Source organism: Triturus cristatus, chromosome 2_1 (genome assembly GCF_964204655.1).
Source record: "Triturus cristatus chromosome 2_1, aTriCri1.1, whole genome shotgun sequence".
Classification (NCBI taxonomy): domain Eukaryota; kingdom Metazoa; phylum Chordata; class Amphibia; order Caudata; family Salamandridae; genus Triturus; species Triturus cristatus.
Genome location: NC_140581.1, coordinates 72802288 through 72823899, shown reverse-complemented (window position 1 = coordinate 72823899; position 21612 = coordinate 72802288).

Sequence of the window (21612 nt, the reverse complement as noted above, 5' to 3'; positions counted from 1 at the left end):
GATGGGGTGACTTGACTGCCTCCCAACAGGGTCTGTTACCCAGAATCCCTTGCAAACCTAAAAAATTGGCAAAAAAAACACATTTTCCCCACATTTCTGTCGTGGAAAGTTCCGGAATCTGCGTGGATCCACAAATTCCCACCCACCCCGCGTTTCCAAAAATCTTACGAGAAAAACGGTACCTCACTTGTGTGGGTCGGCCTAGTGCCCGCGACAGGAAACGGCGCAAAACGCAACCTGGTCACACCTCAATTTCGCAGTGAAAAATGACCCTTTTTTGGAAAAATGACTAGCTGTAGTTTTTGAACCCTAGCTCTGCGGGCACCTGGGGAAACCTAGCAAACCTATACATTTTTGAAAACTAGACACCCAGGGGAATCCAGGATGGGGTGACTTGACTGCCTCCCACCAGGGTCTGTTACCCAGAATCCCTTGCAAACCTAAAAAATTGGCAAAAAAAACACATTTTCCCCACATTTCTGTCGTGGAAAGTTCCGGAATCTGCGTGGATCCACAAATTTCCACGCACCCCGCGTTCCCCAAAGTCTTACAAGAAAAACGGTACCTCACTTGTGTGGGTCAGCCTAGTGCCCGCGACAGGAAACGGCGCAAAACGCAACCTGGTCACACCTCAATTTCGCAGTGAAAAATGACCCTTTTTTGGAAAAATGACTAGCTGTAGTTTTTGAACCCTAGCTCTGCGGGCACCTGGGGAAACCTAGCAAACCTATACATTTTTTAAAACTAGACACCCAGGGGAATCCAGGATGGGGTGACTTGACTGCCTCCCACCAGGGTCTGTTACCCAGAATCCCTTGCAAACCTAAAATATTGGCAAAAAAAACACATTTTCCCCACATTTCTGTCGTGGAAAGTTCCGGAATCTGCGTGGATCCACAAATTTCCACCCACCCCGCGTTCCCCAAAGTCTTACGAGAAAAACAGTACCTCACTTGTGTGGGTCGGCCTAGTGCCCGCGACAGGAAACGGCACAAAACGCAACCTGGTCACGCCTCAATTTCGCAGTGAAAAATGACCCTTTTTTGGAAAAATGACTAGCTGTAGTTTTTGAACCCTAGCTCTGCGGGCACCTGGGGAAACCTAGCAAACATATACATTTTTGAAAACTAGACACCCAGGGGAATCCAGGATGGGGTGACTTGACTGCCTCCCACCAGGGTCTGTTACCCAGAATCCCTTGCAAACCTAAAAAATTGGCAAAAAAAACACATTTTCCCCATATTTCTGTCGTGGAAAGTTCCGGAATCTGCGTGGATCCACAAATTTCCACCCACCCCGCGTTCCCCAAAGTCTTACGAGAAAAACGGTACTTCACTTGTGTGGGTCGGCCTAGTGCCCGCGACAGGAAACGGCGCAAAACGCAACCTGGTCACACCTCAATTTCGCAGTGAAAAATGACCCTTTTTTGGAAAAATGACTAGCTGTAGTTTTTGAACCCTAGCTCTGCGGGCACCTGGGGAAACCTAGCAAACCTATACATTTTTGAAAACTAGACACCCAGGGGAATCCAGGATGGGGTGACTTGACTGCCTCCCACCAGGGTCTGTTACCCAGAAACCCTTGCAAACCTAAAAAATTGGCAAAAAAAACACATTTTCTCCACATTTCTGTCGTGGAAAGTTCTGGAATCTACGTGGATCCACAAATTTCCACCCACCCCGCGTTCCCCAAAGTCTTACGAGAAAAACGGTACCTCACTTGTGTGGGTCGGCCTAGTGCCCGCGACAGGAAACGGCGCAAAACACAACCTGGTCACACCTCAATTTCGCAGTGAAAAATGACCCTTTTTTGGAAAAATGACTAGCTGTAGTTTTTGAACCCTAGCTCTGCGGGCACCTGGGGAAACCTAGCAAACATATACATTTTTGAAAACTAGACACCCAGGGGAATCCAGGATGGGGTGACTTGACTGCCTCCCACCAGGGTCTGTTACCCAGAATCCCTTGCAAACCTAAAAAATTGGCAAAAAAAACACATTTTCCCCACATTTCTGTCGTGGAAAGTTCCGGAATCTGCGTGGATCCACAAATTTCCACCCACCCCGCGTTCCCCAAAGTCTTTCAAGAAAAGCGGTACCACACTTGTGTGGGTCGGCCTAGTGCCCGCGACAGGAAACGGCGCAAAACATAGTGAGGGGACATCAAAATTGCCTATCTCAAAACCACCTGGTTTTGCAAGGGGGGTCTCTTAGCTTTTTGGCCCGGGGCACGGTGGCCATCTAGGGACACCTACCAAATTCATACATTTCTGAAAACTAGACACCCGGGGGCTTCCAGGGAGGTATGGCTTGCGTGGATCCCCCAACGTTTCCTTACCCAGAATCCCCTGCAAACCTCAATTTTTGCTGAAAAAATCACTTTTTTCAAACATTTTGGGGTGGGAAAGTAGTGGCATCACCGGGCTCACACAAATTTACCAACACCCAGCGTTCCCCCAGGTCTCCCGGTAAAAATGGTGCCTCACTTGTGTGGGAGGCCCAAGTACCCGCCGCAGGCAAGGGCCCAAAACGCAGTGAGGCGACATCAAAATGGCCTGTCGCAAAACCACCTGGTTTTGCAAGGGGGTCACTTGGGTTTTTGGCCTGGTGCTCGGCGGCCATCTAGGGAAACCTACCAAACCCATGCATTTCTGAAAACTAGACACCCGGCGGCTTCCAGGGAGGTATGGCTTGCGTGGATCCCCCAACGTTTCCTTACCCAGAATCCCCTGCAAACCTCAATTTTTGCTGGAAAAAATCACTTTTTTCACACATTTTGGGGTGGGAAAGTAGTGGCATCACCGGGCTCACACAAATTTACCACCACCCAGCGTTCCCCCAGGTCTCCCGGTAAAAATGGTGCCTCACTTGTGTGGGAGGCCCAAGTACCCGCCGCAGGCAAGGGCCCAAAACGCAGTGAGGCGACATTAAAATGGCCTGTCGCAAAACCACCTGGTTTTGCAAGGGGGGTCACTTGGGTTTTTGGCCCGGTGCTCGGCGGCCATCTAGGGAAACCTACCAAACCCACGCATTTCTGAAAACTAGACACCCGGCGGCTTCCAGGGAGGAATGGCTTGCGTGGATCCCCCAACGTTTCCTTACCCAGAATCCCTTGCAAACCTCAATTTTTGCTGGAAAAATCACTTTTTTCACACATTTTGGGGTGGGAAAGTAGTGGCATCACCGGGCTCACACAAATTTACCACCACCCAGCGTTCCCCCAGGTCTCCCGGTAAAAATGGTGCCTCACTTGTGTGGGAGGCCCAAGTACCCGCCGCAGGCAAGGGCACAAAACGTGGTGATGCGACATCAACATTGCCTATCCCAAATGTTGCATCACTACGTTTTGTGCCCTTGCCTGTCGCGGGTACTTGGGCCTCCCACACAAGTGAGGCACCATTTTTACCGGGAGACCTGGGGGAACGCTGGGTGGTGGTAAATTTGTGTGAGCCCGGTGATGCCACTACTTTCCCACCCCAAAATGTGTGAAAAAAGTGATTTTTTCGGAAAAAAATTGAGGTTTGCAGGGGATTCTGGGTAAGGAAACGTTGGAGGATCCACGCAAGCCATACCTCCCTGGAAGCCGCCGGGCGTCTAGTTTTCAGAAATGCATGGGTTTGGTAGGTTTCCCTAGATGGCCGCCGAGCACCGGGCCAAAAACCCAAGTGACCCCCCTTGCAAAACCAGGTGGTTTTGCGACAGGCCATTTTGATGTCGCCTCACTGCGTTTTGGGCCCTTGCCTGTGGCGGGTACTTGGGCCTCCCACACAAATGAGGCACCATTTTTACCGGGAGACCTGGGGGAACGCTGGGTGGTGCTAAATTTGTGTGAGCCCGGTGATGCCACTACTTTCCCACCCCAAAATGTGTGAAAAAAGTGATTTTTTCAGCAAAAATTGAGGTTTGCAGGGGATTCTGGGTAAGGAAACGTTGGGGGATCCACGCAAGCCATACCTCCCTGGAAGCCGCCGGGTGTCTAGTTTTCAGAAATGCATGGGTTTGGTAGGTTTCCCTAGATGGCCACCGAGCACCGGGCTCAAAACCCAAGTGACCCCCCTTGCAAAACCAGGTGGTTTTGCGACAGGCCATTTTGATGTCGCCTCACTGCGTTTTGGGCCCTTGCCTGCGGCGGGTACTTGGGCCTCCCACACAAGTGAGGCACCATTTTTACCGGGAGACCTGGGGGAACGCTGGGTGGTGGTAAATTTGTGTGAGCCTGGTGATGCCACTACTTTCCCACCCCAAAATGTGTGAAAAAAGTAATTTGTTCAGCAAAAATTGAGGTTTGCAGGGGATTCTGGGTAAGGAAACGTTGGGGGATCCACGCAAGCCATACCTCCCTGGAAGCTGCCGGGTGTCTAGTTTTCAGAAATGCATGGGTTTGGTAGGTTTCCCTAGATGGCCGCCGAGCACCGGGCCAAAAACCCAAGTGACCCCCCTTGCAAAACCAGGTGGTTTTGCGACAGGCCATTTTGATGTCGCCTCACTGCGTTTTGGGCCCTTGCCTGCGGCGGGTACTTGGGCCTCCGACACAAGTGAGGCACCATTGTTACCGGGAGACCTGGGGGAATGCTGGGTGGTGGTAAATTTGTGTGAGCCCGGTGATGCCACTACTTTCCCACCCCAAAATGTGTGAAAAAAGTGATTTTTCCAGCAAAAATTTAGGTTTGCAGGGGATTCTGGGTAAGGGAACGTTGGGGGATCCACGCAAGCCATACCTCCCTGGAAGCCGCCGGGTGTCTAGTTTTCAGAAATGCGTGGGTTTGGTAGGTTTCCCTAGATGGCCGCCGAGCACCGGGCCAAAAACCCAAGTGACCCCCCTTGCAAAACCAGGTGGTTTTGCGACAGGCCATTTTGATGTAGCCTCACTGCGTTTTGGGCCCTTGCCTGCCGCGGGTACTTGGGCCTCCCACACAAGTGAGGCACCATTTTTACCGGGAGACCTGGGGGAACGCTGGGTGGTGGTAAATTTGTGTGAGCCCGGTGATGCCACTACTTTCCCACCCCAAAATGTGTGAAAAAAGTGATTTTTTCAGCAAAAATTGAGGTTTGCAGGGGATTCTGGGTAAGGAAACATTGGGGGATCCACGCAAGCCATACCTCCCTGGAAGCCGCCGGGTGTCTAGTTTTCATAAATGCGTGGGTTTGGTAGGTTTCCCTAGATGGCCACCGAGCACCGGGCCAAAAACCCAAGTGACCCCCCTTGCAAAACCAGGTGGTTTTGCGACAGGCCATTTTGATGTCGCCTCACTGCGTTTTGGGCCCTTGCCTGCGGCGGTAACTTGGGCCTCCCACACAAGTGAGGCACCATTTTAACCGGGAGACCTGGAGGAACGCTGGGTGGTGGTAAATTTGTGTGAGCCCGGTGATGCCACTACTTTCCCACCCCAAAATGTGTGAAAAAAGTGATTTTTTCAGCAAAAATTGAGGTTTGCAGGGGATTATGGGTAAGGAAACGTTGGGGGATCCACGCAAGCCATACCTCCCTGGAAGCAGACGGGTGTCTAGTTTTCAGAAATGTGTGGGTTTGGTAGGTTTCCCTAGATGGCCGCCGAGCACCGGGCCAAAAACCCAAGTAACCCCCCTTGCAAAACCAGGTGGTTTTGCGACAGGCCATTTTGATGTCGCCTCACTGCGTTTTGGGCCCTTGCCTGCGGTGGGTACTTGGGCCTCCCACACAAGTGAGGCACCATTTTTACCGGGAGACCTGGGGGAACGCTGGGTGGTGGTAAATTTGTGTGAGCCCGGTGATGCCACTACTTTCCCACCCCAAAATGTGTGAAAAAAGTGATTTTTTCAGCAAAAATTTAGGTTTGCAGGGGATTCTGGGTAAGGAAACGTTGGGGGATCCACGCAAGCCATACCTCTCTAGAAGCCGCCGGGTGTCTAGTTTTCAGAAATGGTGGGTTTGGAAGGTTTCCCTAGATGGCCGCCGAGCACGGGCCAAAAAGACAGTTGACCCCCTTGCAAAACCAGAACGTTTCGACATTGTTTCTACAACGTGAGAATTTTGGAACAATATTGCATGGACAATGTGATCTATATTTTGAGGTTTGCAGGACATTGAGATAAAAAACCTTTTTGAAATTCACAAGAGAGACATCACCATGAACTCCCATGGGTTTACCACAATATCTACAGTCGGTGGGTTATTTTTACATGGAACATACACTTTGGCAGAGAAACTAAAAAGACAAAGAATCCTGCACAGCCACCTATTCCTCAAACACACACACATACTGGTTGGATTTGGCACGAGGGCGAGTGATGGTTCAGTATATTAAATTTTATTAACAAGAGATTTCACAAAAATGAAATGCACTGTCAATAATTCAATGGAGAAAAAACTGAACCAATGACTCGCAGCTCGTGAGCTGTAAAGCCACGGCAAGGCACCAACCGCTTTACAGGCCATTCACACATCTTTCATACGTGATACACACAAGACCATTCACACCACCAGGCACAAAAAAAACACATTTCAAAATTCACAAAAGGGACAAGGTACACCCTGCTTCAGAAAGGCAAATATTACTGCACAGCCATCTAATCCTCAAGCACACACACATACTGGTTGGATTTGGCACGAGAGTGAGTGATGGTTCAGAATATACAATTGTATTAGCAAGTGATTTCACAAAAATGAAATGCACTGTTAATAATTGAAAGGGCGAGAAACTGAACCATTGACTCACAGCTCGTGAGCTGTAAAGCCACGACAAGGCACCAACCTCTTTACAGGCCATTCATACACCTTTCATACACGTGAGACATACAAAACCATTCATACCGCCAGCCGCGGGCCCATCACATAACAAAACTCCCACCAGCACACAGCGCCATTCAAGGGCCCATCACTTTCACACGCCCACATTCCTGACACAGCAACTACACAAGCAGATGGATTGCGTGGAGTGGCACTCAGCTAGCAGTGTGTGTAGTGACCAGCAGCAAGTCACTACTCACACAGCCAGCCGAGCGCCAGTCCACGCACACCGCTAGCCGAGCACCAGTTCACGCACACCGCTAGCTAAACACCAGTCCACGCACACCGCCAGCCAAGCACCAGTCCACGCACACCGCCAGCCAAGCACCAGTCCACGCACACCGCCAGCCAAACACCAGTCCACGCACACCGCCAGCCAAGCACCAGTCCACGCACACCGCCAGCCAAGCACCAGTCCACGCACACTGCCAGCCAAGCACCAGTCCACGCACACCGCCAGCCAAGCACCAGTCCACGCACACCACCAGCCAAGCACCTGTCCACGCACACTGCCAGCCAAGCACCAGTCCACGCACACCGCCGGCCAAGCACCAGTCCACACACACCGCCAGCCAAGCACCAGGCCACGCACGCCAACAGCCAAGCACCAGTCCACGCACACCGCCAGCCAAGCACCATGCCACGTACACCGCCAAAGAAGTGCCAGTCAACACACACTGCCAACACATTTAGGATTTTTTTAGACAAAAATAAAAACACAAACAAATCACAAATAGATAAAAATCTACAAACACAAAATCAGAAACTTAACACATTGCACTAAAGCCAACCTTGAAACAGAATCACATTTTCCAAAGAAAACAAACCAATCAGTTAACTTTACCACTCATGATTGCTCCCAAAACTTCTTTTGGGTATGGTACGCTCTAAAACAAGCAGGGACACACAGCCCAGGTTTAGATGGACAGTCGGAGCAGTACATACGAGTCTCCTTCCGCTTATCTCTTCGCCAACAGACTCTACATCTCCTAGTGGGAAAATCTTTTGCCGATGTGGGAGGGATGAAATCCGGAAAGTGGCGATCTTTCAATCGAACCACATCCTCCACCACTCCAAATCTAGGAACACTTGCCTGTTCCACAACAACAAGGCTAGCTATCACAGAGTGCTGAAACTGAATAAATGTCAACTTTGACGCAGGAGAACACTCCTTGAACACAATAAAAGCATTGAACATTGCTAATTTGAAGAAATGGATGGCCAACTTCTTATACCAAACATAAGCCTTACGAATAGCAGAGTAAGGTTCCAACCTCTGATCTACTCTGTCAACACCACCCATGTGCTTATTGTAGTCTAGAATGCACACAGGTTTGCGCACTTCAGCAACCTGACCCCAAATAGCCACAGGTGAAGTACTCTCATCATGGATGGTAGTCAGCATGTACACATCCCTCCTGTCCACAAATTTCACAGCTAGTAGTTCATCACTACGCAAGGAACTGCACTGACCCCTCTGAAGTTTTTTGCAAACAAGCTCTTTCGGATAAGCTTTACGGTTAGAGCGGATTGTGCCACATGCAAAAGTGTCCACTTTATACAATTCCTTAAATAATTGCACAGCAGTATAGAAGTTATCAAGGTACAAATGGTGGCCTCTGTTAAACAGTCTCCTAGCAAGATCCCACACAATTTTCTCTGCAACTCCAAAAGTGGACGGACATCCTGGGGGGTCAATGGCAGAATCTCTACCAGTGTACACACGAAAATTAAATACATATCCTGTCCTACTCTCAGACAACATATACAGCTTAATTCCATAGCGTGCCCTCTTGCTAGGGATGTACTGCCTAAAAACCAAACGGCCCTTGAACAAGACCAAAGACTCATCAATAGATATTTCTTTCCCTGGAGTATAGATCTCAGAAAATGGATCCACAAAGTGATCAAGAACGGGCCGAATCTTAAAAAGACGGTCACAGTCAGGGTGATCTCGTGGCAACGCCATTGAATTATCAACAAAAAGCAGCATACATAGCAAAAGTAAATACCGATTACGAGTCATAACTGCAGGAAATATGGCAGTTGCAAACAAGGGGCTAGTAGACCAATATGAAGCCAAGGTTGGCTTCCTTACCACACCCATCAATAAAGTCAAACCCAAAAACTTCTTAATCTCTTCCAGATATGTGGGAGTCCACCGGGTAGCTCTAGACTGGGGCCTAAGTTTGTCGCTGTTGATCCTCAAAAACTGTTCAGCATACAAATTCGTCTGCTCAACAATCTCACCCAAAAATACATCATCCATAAACAACTGAAAAAACTGAATAGGCAAAAAGTTTTCACAATTCACTGTACACCCTGCAACACCACTAAAGGCAGGCAACACCGGCTGCACCATGTTTGGATCAACCCAAAGTCCAGCACTTCCAGTAGGAAGCCTAGCAGCCTCAGACTGCAATCCAGATGCCTCTTGCACCATCGGCACAGCAGTTTCCTCCTCTAAGACAGGCACTTCATCCGCACTGAGAGTTGCTTCATCCACACCAAGAGTACCTTCATCTGCACTGAGAGTACCTTCATCATCCGATGATTCCATGTTGAGTGAAAACTCACTGCCAGAATCTTCCCCTCCCTCCTCTCCCTCAGACGCACTGTCAGTCTCATAATCATGATCAGAGGAAGATTCAAGAAGCATACCGACCACCTGTTGAGCAGTCATTCTACGGCTAGCCATATTGCTTACTAATAAATGTAACTTGTCAACAACAACAAACTCTTTGTAAAATAAGTAATAAGCAAAAAGCACCTTTATCAAAAACTCAAATATACTCCAAAACAATACCACTCACTTGCCAGAGGCAGCAAAACTACTCACCACCACCAACTCTGTACAGACACAGTATGGATCAACAATATCCCACTAAAAAAGAAAGAGAAAAACAATTACACATAAGACTATGCAAAACACATCGCAAAGATTTTCATGCTCAAACCACTAACTAAATATGCCGCCATTATGACATCACTTACAAACAAATTCATTCGGACATTATATTATTACTCATTTGGTGTAAATACAACAACAAAAAATTTCTTACCAACACAATGCAACTACACAAAACTGCAGAACAGCCACCGTTGAAAAGCTTTAGTCTAGAAAAAAAAGAGGAAAAAAAACTTTATTGTAACATATGCATATAATGCTCTAGACCATCACGTACTGCGCAAAATGTATTGCTTGACCCTCCCACTTTCAAAAAGGAAAGATTGATGGCCCAATCCTTTACAAGCAACGCGGCGAGATTCTGGAACTGAGCCTCAGCTCCGGACCACCCCCTCCCTCTTCCCAGTCCTTCAAAACTAACCTCAAATTTCTCCTCCTGCAAAGACACTTCCAAACTTAATTCACACCCTCTCTATTGTGTGAAGTAATTCTTTACATTATAGGAAATTCTGTTCTCCATGCCCGTAGAAGTGCCTACCCAGTGTGTTCCTGTGTTTTGCGTGTCTGCCATTTATTGCACTTTTATACCTCTACTTGTACTTTGTACTCTTTGTAAGTTGACACCACTACATTACACCTGCTTGTGCTAAGACATCAAGCCTTCTAAGGTCCAGTGGGGCCTTCTACGGTGTACCATGGGAATGCGCTCCCTCAGTACAGTGGTGTGGTGGACTGGTCATGAATGCTGAACCCGGTTCCCCATTTCCAAATTCAACAGCTCCGGCCATAGTGCCACATCCCCACTGAACGCCATACTTGCCCACTGAGAGAAACTCGCACTGCCTTCAGCTATAACCTAATTGTGCCCGCTACAAACACTTGGATGTGGCTCAATTCAAATTATGCACTTGATAAGAGTAATACGCAGACAAAAAAAAAAAACTCCTAGGGAATGCCAAGCATGTGAAATGTAAGCAGAAACAACATGGTTACCTAAACGATCTCTCACTACCTATTCAGAAATCAGCGAGTGGTTTCACCGGAAAAGTTATGGACATGACTAGAGGGCCCTGAAGGGAAACGTTTCACTGTCCATTGCTTACATCCTTACAAAACATAAGCAGTATGGTAGACCACATCCATAAACACAGAACCATGGTGCACATTGTGTTTTCCAATTCACCCATCAACCAGGTATTGCAGTACCTACAGAAATGGTAACCTCTCCCACCCTAGAAACAACAATGCTGTTCAAAGGAAGACGAGAAAACGAAAGTAGCAATACACTGGCAAACTCTGACGCTGGTGTACTTGGATGCAAATGAAATCAATCTGGCCACTTTGCAACCCCTCTGTCTTACATTATTTCGCCCCCCCTGGAAACAACAATGCTGTTCAAAGTTAGATGAGAAAACGAAAGTAGCAATACACTGGCAAACTCTGAAGCTGGTGTACTTGGATGCAAATAAAAACAATCTGGCAACTTGGCAACCCCTCTGTCTTACTTTATTCGCTCCCCCCCTGGGAACAACAATACTGTTCAAAGTTAGACGAGAAAACGAAAGTCGCACTGCACTGGCAAACTCTGATGCTGGTGTACTTGGATGCAAATGAAATCAATCTGGCCACTTTGCAATCCCGCTGTCTAACTTTATTTTGCCCCCGGGGAACAACAATGCTGTTCAAAGGAAGACCAGAAAACGAAAGTAGCACTTCACTGGAAAACTATGTGATGCTGGTGTACTTGGATGCACATAAAATCAATCTGGCCACTTTGCAACCCCTATGGCTTACTTTATTTCGCCCCCCCTGGGAACAACAACACTGTTCAAAGGAAGACAAAAAACCGAAAGAAGCACATCACTGGCAAACTCTGATGCTGGTGTACTTGGAAGCAAATAAAATCAATCTGGCCACTTGGCAAACCCCTCTGTCTTACTTTCTTTCAACCCCCTTGGTACAACAATGCTGTTCAAAGTTACACGAGAAAACGAAAGTCACACTGCACTGGCAAACTCTGATGCTGGTGTATTTGGATGCAAATAAAATCAATCTGGCCACTTTGCAACCCCTCTGTCTAACTTTATTTCGCCCCCCCTGGGAACAACAATACTGTTCAAAGTTAGGCGAGAAAACTAAAGACGCACTGCACTGGCAAACTCTGATGCTGGTGTGCTTGGATGCGAATAAAATCAATCTGGCCACTTTGCAATCCCTCTGTCTAACTTTATTTCGCCCCCCCTGGGAACAACAATACTGTTCAAAGTTAGGCGAGAAAACTAAAGACGCACTGCACTGGCAAACTCTGATGCTGGTGTGCTTGGATGCAAATAAAATCAATCTGGCCACTTTGCAATCCCTCTGTCTAACTTTATTTCGCCCCCCCTGGGAACAACAATACTGTTCAAAGTTAGGCGAGAAAACTAAAGACGCACTGCACTGGCAAACTCTGATGCTGGTGTGCTTGGATGCAAATAAAAGCAATCTGGCCACTTTGCAATCCCTCTGTCTAACTTTATTTCGCCCCCCCTGGGAACAACAATACTGTTCAAAGTTAGGCGAGAAAACTAAAGACGCACTGCACTGGCAAACTCTGATGCTGGTGTGCTTGGATGCAAATAAAATCAATCTGGCCACTTTGCAATCCCTCTGTCTAACTTTATTTTGCCCCCCATGGGAACAACAATACTGTTCAAAGTTAGGCGAGAAAACTAAAGACGCACTGCACTGGCAAACTCAGATGCTGGTGTGCTTGGATGCAAATAAAATCAATCTGGCCACTTTGCAATCCCTCTGTCTAACTTTATTTCGCCCCCCCTGGGAACAACAATACTGTTCAAAGTTAGGCGAGAAAACTAAAGACGCACTGCACTGGCAAACTCTGATGCTGGTGTGCTTGGATGCAAATAAAATCAATCTGGCCACTTTGCAATCCCTCTGTCTAACTTTATTTCGCCCCCCCTGGGAACAACAATACTGTTCAAAGTTAGGCGAGAAAACTAAAGACGCACTGCACTGGCAAACTGATGCTGGTGTGCTTGGATGCAAATAAAATCAATCTGGCCACTTTGCAATCCCTCTTTCTAACTTTATTTCGCCCCCCCTGGGAACAACAATACTGTTCAAAGTTAGGCGAGAAAACTAAAGACGCACTGCACTGGCAAACTCTGATGCTGGTGTGCTTGGATGCAAATAAAATCAATCTGGCCACTTTGCAATCCCTCTGTCTAACTTTATTTCGCCCCCCCTGGGAACAACAATACTGTTCAAAGTTAGGCGAGAAAACTAAAGACGCACTGCACTGGCAAACTCTGATGCTGGTGTGCTTGGATGCAAATAAAATCAATCTGGCCACTTTGCAATCCCTCTATCTAACTTTATTTCGCCCCCCCTGGGAACAACAATACTGTTCAAAGTTAGGCGAGAAAACTAAAGACGCACTGCACTGGCAAACTCTGATGCTGGTGTGCTTGGATGCAAATAAAATCAATCTGGCCACTTTGCAATCCCTCTGTCTAACTTTATTTCGCCCCCCCTGGGAACAACAATACTGTTCAAAGTTAGGCGAGAAAACTGAAGACGCACTGCACTGGCAAACTCTGATGCTGGTGTGCTTGGATGCAAATAAAATCAATCTGGCCACTTTGCAATCCCTCTGTCTAACTTTATTTCGCCCCCCCTGGGAACAACAATACTGTTCAAAGTTAGGCGAGAAAACTAAAGACGCACTGCACTGGCAAACTCTGATGCTGGTGTGCTTGGATGCAAATAAAATCAATCTGGCCACTTTGCAATCCCTCTGTCTAACTTTATTTCGCCCCCCCCTGGGAACAACAATACTGTTCAAAGTTAGGCGAGAAAACTAAAGACGCACTGCACTGGCAAACTCTGATGCTGGTGTGCTTGGATGCAAGTAAAAGCAATCTGGCCACTTTGCAATCCCTCTGTCTAACTTTATTTCGCCCCCCCTGGGAACAACAATACTGTTCAAAGTTAGGCGAGAAAACTAAAGACGCACTGCACTGGCAAACTCTGATGCTGGTGTGCTTGGATGCAAATAAAATCAATCTGGCCACTTTGCAATCCCTCTGTCTAACTTTATTTCGCCCCCCATGGGAACAACAATACTGTTCAGAGTTAGGCGAGAAAACTAAAGACGCACTGCACTGGCAAACTCAGATGCTGGTGTGCTTGGATGCAAATAAAATCAATCTGGCCACTTTGCAATCCCTCTGTCTAACTTTATTTCGCCCCCCCTGGGAACAACAATACTGTTCAAAGTTAGGCGAGAAAACTAAAGACGCACTGCACTGGCAAACTCTGATGCTGGTGTGCTTGGATGCAAATAAAATCAATCTGGCCACTTTGCAATCCCTCTGTCTAACTTTTTTTCGCCCCCCCTGGGAACAACAATACTGTTTAAAGTTAGGCGAAAAAACTAAAGACGCACTGCACTGGCAAACTCTGATGCTGGTGTGCTTGGATGCAAATAAAATCAATCTGGCCACTTTGCAATCCCTCTGTCTAACTTTATTTCGCCCCCCCTGGGAACAACAATACTGTTCAAAGTTAGGCGAGAAAACTAAAGACGCACTGCACTGGCAAACTCTGATGCTGGTGTGCTTGGATGCAAATAAAAGCAATCTGGCCACTTTGCAATCCCTCTGTCTAACTTTATTTCGCCCCCCCTGGGAACAACAATACTGTTCAAAGCTGGGCGAGAAAACTAAAGACGCACTGCACTGGCAAACTCTGATGCTGGTGTGCTTGGATGCAAATAAAATCAATCTGGCCACTTTGCAATCCCTCTGTCTAACTTTATTTCGCCCCCCCTGGGAACAACAATACTGTTCAAAGTTAGGCGAGAAAACTAAAGACGCACTGCACTGGCAAACTCTGATGCTGGTGTGCTTGGATGCAAATAAAAGCAATCTGGCCACTTTGCAATCCCTCTGTCTAACTTTATTTCGCCCCCCCTGGGAACAACAATACTGTTCAAAGTTAGGCGAGAAAACTAAAGACGCACTGCACTGGCAAACTCTGATGCTGGTGTGCTTGGATGCAAATAAAATCAATCTGGCCACTTTGCAATCCCTCTGTCTAACTTTATTCGCCCCCCATGGGAACAACAATACTGTTCAAAGTTAGGCGAGACAACTAAAGACGCTCTGCACTGGCAAACTCAGATGCTGGTGTGCTTGGATGCAAATAAAATCAATCTGGCCACTTTGCAATCCCTCTGTCTAACTTTATTTCGCCCCCCCTGGGAACAACAATACTGTTCAAAGTTAGGCGAGAAAACTAAAGACGCACTGCACTGGCAAACTCTGATGCTGGTGTGCTTGGATGCAAATAAAATCAATCTGGCCACTTTGCAATCCCTCTGTCTAACTTTATTTCGCCCCCCCTGGGAACAACAATACTGTTCAAAGTTAGGCGAAAAAACTAAAGACGCACTGCACTGGCAAACTCTGATGCTGGTGTGCATGGATGCAAATAAAATCAATCTGGCCACTTTGCAATCCCTCTGTCTAACTTTATTTCGCCCCCCCTGGGAACAACAATACTGTTCAAAGTTAGGCGAAAAAACTAAAGACGCACTGCACTGGCAAACTCTGATGCTGGTGTGCTTGGATGCAAATAAAATCAATCTGGCCACTTTGCAATCCCTCTGTCTAACTTTATTTCGCCCCCCCTGGGAACAACAACACTGTTCAAAGGAAGACAAAAAAACGAAAGAAGCACATCACTGGCAAACTCTGATGCTGGTGTACTTGGATGCAAATAAAATCAATCTGGCTACTTTGCAACCCCTCTGTCTTACTTTATTTCACCCCCCCTGGGAACAACAATGCTGTTCAAAGTTAGATGAGAAAACGAAAGTAGCAATACACTGACAAACTCTGATGCTGGTGTACTTGGATCCAAATAAAAACAATCTGGCCACTTGGCAACCCCTCTGTCTTACTTTATTTCGCCCCCCTGGGAACAACAATACTGTTCAAAGTTAGGCTGAGAAAACGAAAGTCGCACTGCACTGGCAAACTCTGATGCTGGTGTGCTTGGATGCGAATGAAATCAATCTGGCCACTTTACAATCCCTCTGTCTAACTTTACTTTGCCCCCTGGGAACAACAATACAGTTCAAAGGAAGACAAAAAAAAGAAAAAAGCACATCACTGGCAAACTCTGATGCTGGTGTACTTGGAAGCAAATAAAATCAATCTGGCCACTTTGCAACCCCTCTGTCTTACTTTCTTTCGCCCCCCCTTGGTACAACAATGCAGTTCAAAGTTACACGAGAAAACGAAAGTCACACTGCACTGGCAAACTCTGATGCTGGTGTTTTTGTAAGCAAATAAAATCAATCTGGCCACTTTGGAACCCCTAGGACTGACTTTATTACGCCCCCCACCCCCATCCCACGCTAGCAGCACCCCCCAGGTGAAAAACGACAAAGAAACGAAAACGAGCGTTTTTTTTTTTTTCACAATTCACATAAAATCGCCTGCGCTTGGACGATCCAAGCGCAGGAACAAAGCAGAGTTTTCAAAAACCCATTTCCTCCCCCCCCAACATTGTGCCCCCACCCTACCTACCGCACAGATCCACTAATACCCCCTCCCCAGCCACAAAACTGACCTTTACTCTCCGACGCGCAGGAAGCAAATGACTTCCAGCGCCTCGGAGAGCAAAGGGGAAGCCTCCGGTGACGTCAGCGCGGCTCCCGCGCTGACGTCATTGATGACGCGGGTGGGGGGGGGGTGGGGGGAGGCAGGGGAAGGTCTTCCCCTGCCTCCCCAGCAAAAAAAAAAAAGATCGCGGAATCACGGGGGGAGCGCCAGCGCTTCCCCCAAGGGTGGGTCCCATGACGAGCTGGACTCGTCATGGGCACAGCGCGACTGTGCTCCATGACGAGTCCAGCTCGTCATGGGCACTGAAGGGGTTAATGAGTTCTTGGCCCCAGTTATTGCTTTGGCCATCCCAGTGGGATATACAATAGCAAGGGCAGACCGTGAAGTAGAAAGAGGAGGAGGGGTAGAAGTAGTGTTTAGGGATACTTGGGTTTTCACGCAAGGTGAGACTCAGGGCATCGATGAGGGGGAAGCTCTCGACTTCTCCTTCACCATATCCCCTCACTTTACGTTGGGGTCTCTCTGGTTTATTGTCCCCCTGGTCCCTTTGGCGCCTTCTTGAAGGCTTTAGATGAAGTTATTGTGCTCAGGGCCCTGCCCTTCTCAAATTTTTTACTGCTAGGGGTCTTTAACATTAATTTGGACTGTGTTGAGGCCAACGACACGAGGGAATTATGCAACTCGTTAAATCTGACTCAACTGTCCCAATGGATCAGTTCCCCATCTCATACAGGGGGGGCATACTTTAGACGCAGTCTGCTCTAATTTCCCTCTATGTGTTCAGAAACCTCTTCCAGTCTCTTGGTCTGATCATTTTTTAATTCACTTTTCGTGGACCATTCAGGTGCCTTATCCTTATCCTATCTCTTCAGGACAGACCATCTCCAAGAATAGAGCCTGCTTCATTATGCAGAGTCCTGTCCAAGGATTTGGCGGGCGCTGTAGGGAGCTTTAATAACTAGATCTCACAGGCTTTGGAACATCTTTCCCCACCTCTCACCTATAAGCGAGTGAGAAACACACCTTCCAAACCTCGGTTCACCAGACAGCTCAAGGAGCTAAAACAACCCTGTAAAAAACTGGAACGCAGCTGGAGACAGGCCTACTGCCCTTTAGCTAAAATAGTGCTAAGGAAATCCCAGAGTACTATGCTGCTATGAAGAAGGCTAAAGGCAACTTCTATACACAGCACATTGTTCAGTTAAAAAATAACTCAAAAGAAATCTTTTCTATCGTACAGAGTTTTCTGAATCCTTGTGCCGAACATTTTGCCTTTCCTGCCTCCAACTCTTGGTGTGAGAAGCTATCTGGTTTCTTTATAGATAAGATCCAAACGATCTAGGACAGTTTCGGGACGATTATTCAAGGGCAGGCAGAGCATGTTACTCAGATTGCCCTGGTCTCTGATTCAACCCTCACCTCTTTGACGGGTTTCTCTCCCATAGCCCTGTTGGATTCTCTGTCCATTCTCAAATCCCTGAAATCGGGTTTACCAGCCGATCCTTGTTCGGCCAGGCAGTTAGCAGCAGCTGCTGAGGTGGTCAACTTCGAAGTTAATAATATTATTAATATATCGCTTCAGACCGCCACAGTGCCATTCGAGTGGAAACAGGCTAAATTGCTTCCGCTGTTGAAAAAGCCCTCTTTAAAACCTGCTATGTTAGCTAGCTACCGACCCATCTCACTCCTCACGTCAGTGGCGAAAGTGTGTGAAAAGGCAGTCTATAACAACTTTCCAAATTTGTTGAGACTTTCGGTGTCCTCCACCCAGCCCAGTCGGGATTTAGGGCCACATATAGCACTGAAACAGCCCTTGTTGAGATGTCGGAGGCTATCAGAGAATGCTTGGATGCAGGCGGCAAAGCGGCCCTGATTTTATTGGATCTCTTTGCCGCCTTCGATACAGTGCATCATCGTCATCTCTTGGCCCGTCTCTTTAATATTGGAATCTCGGGCTCAGCATGGGATTGGATTAAATAGTTTTTAGAGGACAGAACACAGTAGGTTTGTCTGCCCCCGTTTTCCTCAGCCCCTAGAAAGGTGATTACGGGAGACCAGCAAGGCTCCACTCAGAGCCCCCTTTTCAACGTATACATCACGCCTCTAATCTACCTGTCGGAGGAGCTGGGAGCTAAGATCCGGGATTTCCATTGGCTCCCTGTGGCGCAACGCATTTTGTTCAAGGCCCTCACCCTGGCCCACGGGGCCCCATATGGGCCACCATATCTTAGGGGACGCTTTGACTTCTATGCGCCCCGAAGACATCAGCGATCAGCAGCACAATGCCTTGCAGTCATCCCCCATTTTCGTCTTGCTCGAAAGGGGGGGTAGGTCTCTCTCTTTCAAGGCGGCCAAAGCTTAGAATACCCTCCCATATGAACTGCGAAACACTCAGGATCTCAGGCTTTTTAAGAAGCAGTTAAAGACCTTGCTTTTTAACTAAAGTAGAGCTTTTCCTAACGCCTTTTTCTCCAGTCTCCTGTAGTTGGCTCTCGCGCCGGGACACTCTCGAGTATTCATGCGCACTATAAGTGCTGTATACCATAACATACCATAAATGTCAAATCTGCAAATTCGATCTCAAAGAAACCTTTAGGGAGCAACTGGGTCCTAGGAAATCCTGAGAAGACCCGATAGAAAACGTGGAGAGGCAGGAGTCAAGGAGGTAGGTCTTATGTGTGCTTCTTGACACAAGATCTTTGATAATAAACACACATATAAGTTTGCTGTTTTTATGAAGCAATACAATCCAGATCTAGTTTTTCTTACAGAAACTTGGACTGACAACTCCTCTGACCCTGACCTAAATAACGCAATTCCCACTGGCTATATTATCGAACAGATGGACAAAATAGGCAAGAAAGGGGCTGGGATTGCGATTGTGTTTCGCAATTCAATAAAGGCAAATTTTCAGGCAATGCTCCATCTGGATTGTGAGGCGCTTGGATTTGCATTAAAACTAGATAACAAAGTGACCTTCTAAGGCCTATTGATTTATCGCCCGTGAGGCCCAAAGGCAGATTTTATTCATGGAATACAGGATTTTATGGAATCCTGTATAAATTACCCTAGTTTTACGCTGGTAGGCGAAATTAATTTACATTTGGAGTTGCAGAATAATTACCAATGTTACCCTATGGAAGAAAAATGAGTTATCGGCTTTTGGGTAAGAACTCGACTGGCAGAGTTAAGGTTCTGGGCATAGACTCAGGGGTCTCCCAGGGTCAGGTAAGTACAGTTGTTACACCCTCAGCGGCACTGGGGCAGCCGGGTGCATAGAGAGTTAGGCCCAATGTTATCCTATGGCGGGCAGGGGGCCTTTGGTTGGTGGTTACTGGCTACCAGGCCACGCGGCTGTGGGTATGGGCTCCTGCTCACTTGCTCTGGGCAAGTGGGGAAGTGAGATAGAATAGAGGTTGCACTCTCAGGGGCACTCCGGCAGCTGGGTGCAGGGTGCTTTTGAGCCGCCGGGCGCTCAATGTTATTCAATGGGAAAGCTGGAAGTTGAACAAAGACCGCAGGCTCGGGACGGAGATTCTTCAGGTGCGATCACCACTTCGAGAGGTAAGTTGAGAAGCTGGAGGAGGGGTGGACACCCAGAAGTTGGACACCGGAGGCCGTGGGGCGCCGGGTGCAGGGGTGTCCTTTGGCGTCGGGGAATCTTACCCTCAGCTAGTTGCGGTAGGGGGGTCCCTGGTTGTGATGCTGCAGGCGTCATCCGGGTCATCGCAGTGGGTCCTTGGGCACTGAATTTCAGGTCACAATCGCCGTGGGGATGTCCTCGTGGGGTTTGTCCACTTAGGCACAGGCCAGGCTTGGTGGGTTCAGAGTATGCAGGGTTAGTGGTTCCGGGCTGGTGCCAGGGACTGCTACTGGTTGTTTGAGCAGGACCACTGCACGTGGGGGTCCCTGAGTCTCTAGGCAGTCAGGTCCTCCGGGGTTCTTAAGGTTGCTGACTACTGGATCTACCGGGGCTTAGCAGGAGCAGGTTTGAGGGTTGACAGGCCTGTAGGGCTGAGGCCAAGTAAGTTGGTGTTGTCCTCTTCTTAGCAGCTGCACGGCAGATTTTCTTATTTCTTGATCTTCTTGCTGTTTTTGGATCAGGATCTGAGGAAGGAAGGTTAAGCGTGCTCCTAAATACTACATTTAGGGGTGTTACAGGTAGGTAAAGGGCAGGGACCAATGGATCCCTTCCCTGGGGTGAGTACACCCCTTTCCTGCCACTCACCTGTGGGAGGGGGGCAGTAGCCTAGTGCTGATTGGCAGGTCTTCCCATCTTCAAGATGGCGAATGCCCGGAGATGTGCTTCACCTCGCTTCCCCCACCTGAGGGGTGGGTTTGGCAGAGGCTGGCACACCCCCTTTCCTTCCTTGGGGTTTCCCACCAGTCTCCCCACCAGGGTCCATTTGCTGAGTACAGCAAGTGGCCTGGAGAAGCTCACAAAGGCGGCATGCCTTTAAAGCTTCCCTTGCCCATTCTGGGGGGGAGACCTAGCACCTTGCCCAGGATGTGCATTGTTGCAGGCCCAGGAGAGCGGATGGCTCCCTGCCCAGGGGCCCAGCAAAATGTCTGTGGTGTGGCTGACTTGACAGCCCCTCAGACAAGACGTGGATTGTAGGTTAGGTTCAGGGGAAACTTTAAGTTGTCCTCTGTCGTGCATTTTACAGTGGATCCCACACTGGCATCAGTGTGGGTGTTTTGTGCTGAGAAATTTGATACCAAACATGTCAGTCTTCAGTGTAGCCATCATGGTGCTGTGGAGTTCGTGTTGACGACCTCCCAGCACCATATACTCTTAATGGCAGCACTGCACTTACAGTGCCCAGGAATGGACCTGGGTACTGTAGGGGCAAAGGGCTCATACACCTGTGCCCACACCACTGGCTTAGGGCACCCAGCTAGAGGGGTGACTGAAGTATACCAGTGCTGTGTGTGTTGTGGGCATGGCACACAGGGTTTTGTGCCATGTCGACTCTTTGTTTAGTTCTGCACCAAGACACTCAGTCTACAAAGGCAGTGTGTGGGTGTCAGGGTACAGGGCCTCTAAGGGTGGCACAATATTTGCTGCAGCCCTTAGGGGCCTTCTCTGGTCACAAGGTCCTGGGTACCTAGGGTAACATTTACCAGGGGCTGACATGTGGCCAATTGGGTTTAGGCTGTCATGCAGTTCTAGGGTAGGAACACAGGCCCTGGGCACCTGATTGGCAGGAGCCCAGGGCACACTCAGTCAAAGTACATCAGCAATTCAGCAAAACGTGGGGGCATACTATGCAAGAAAGATGGCACTTTCTCATACGATCCCCCC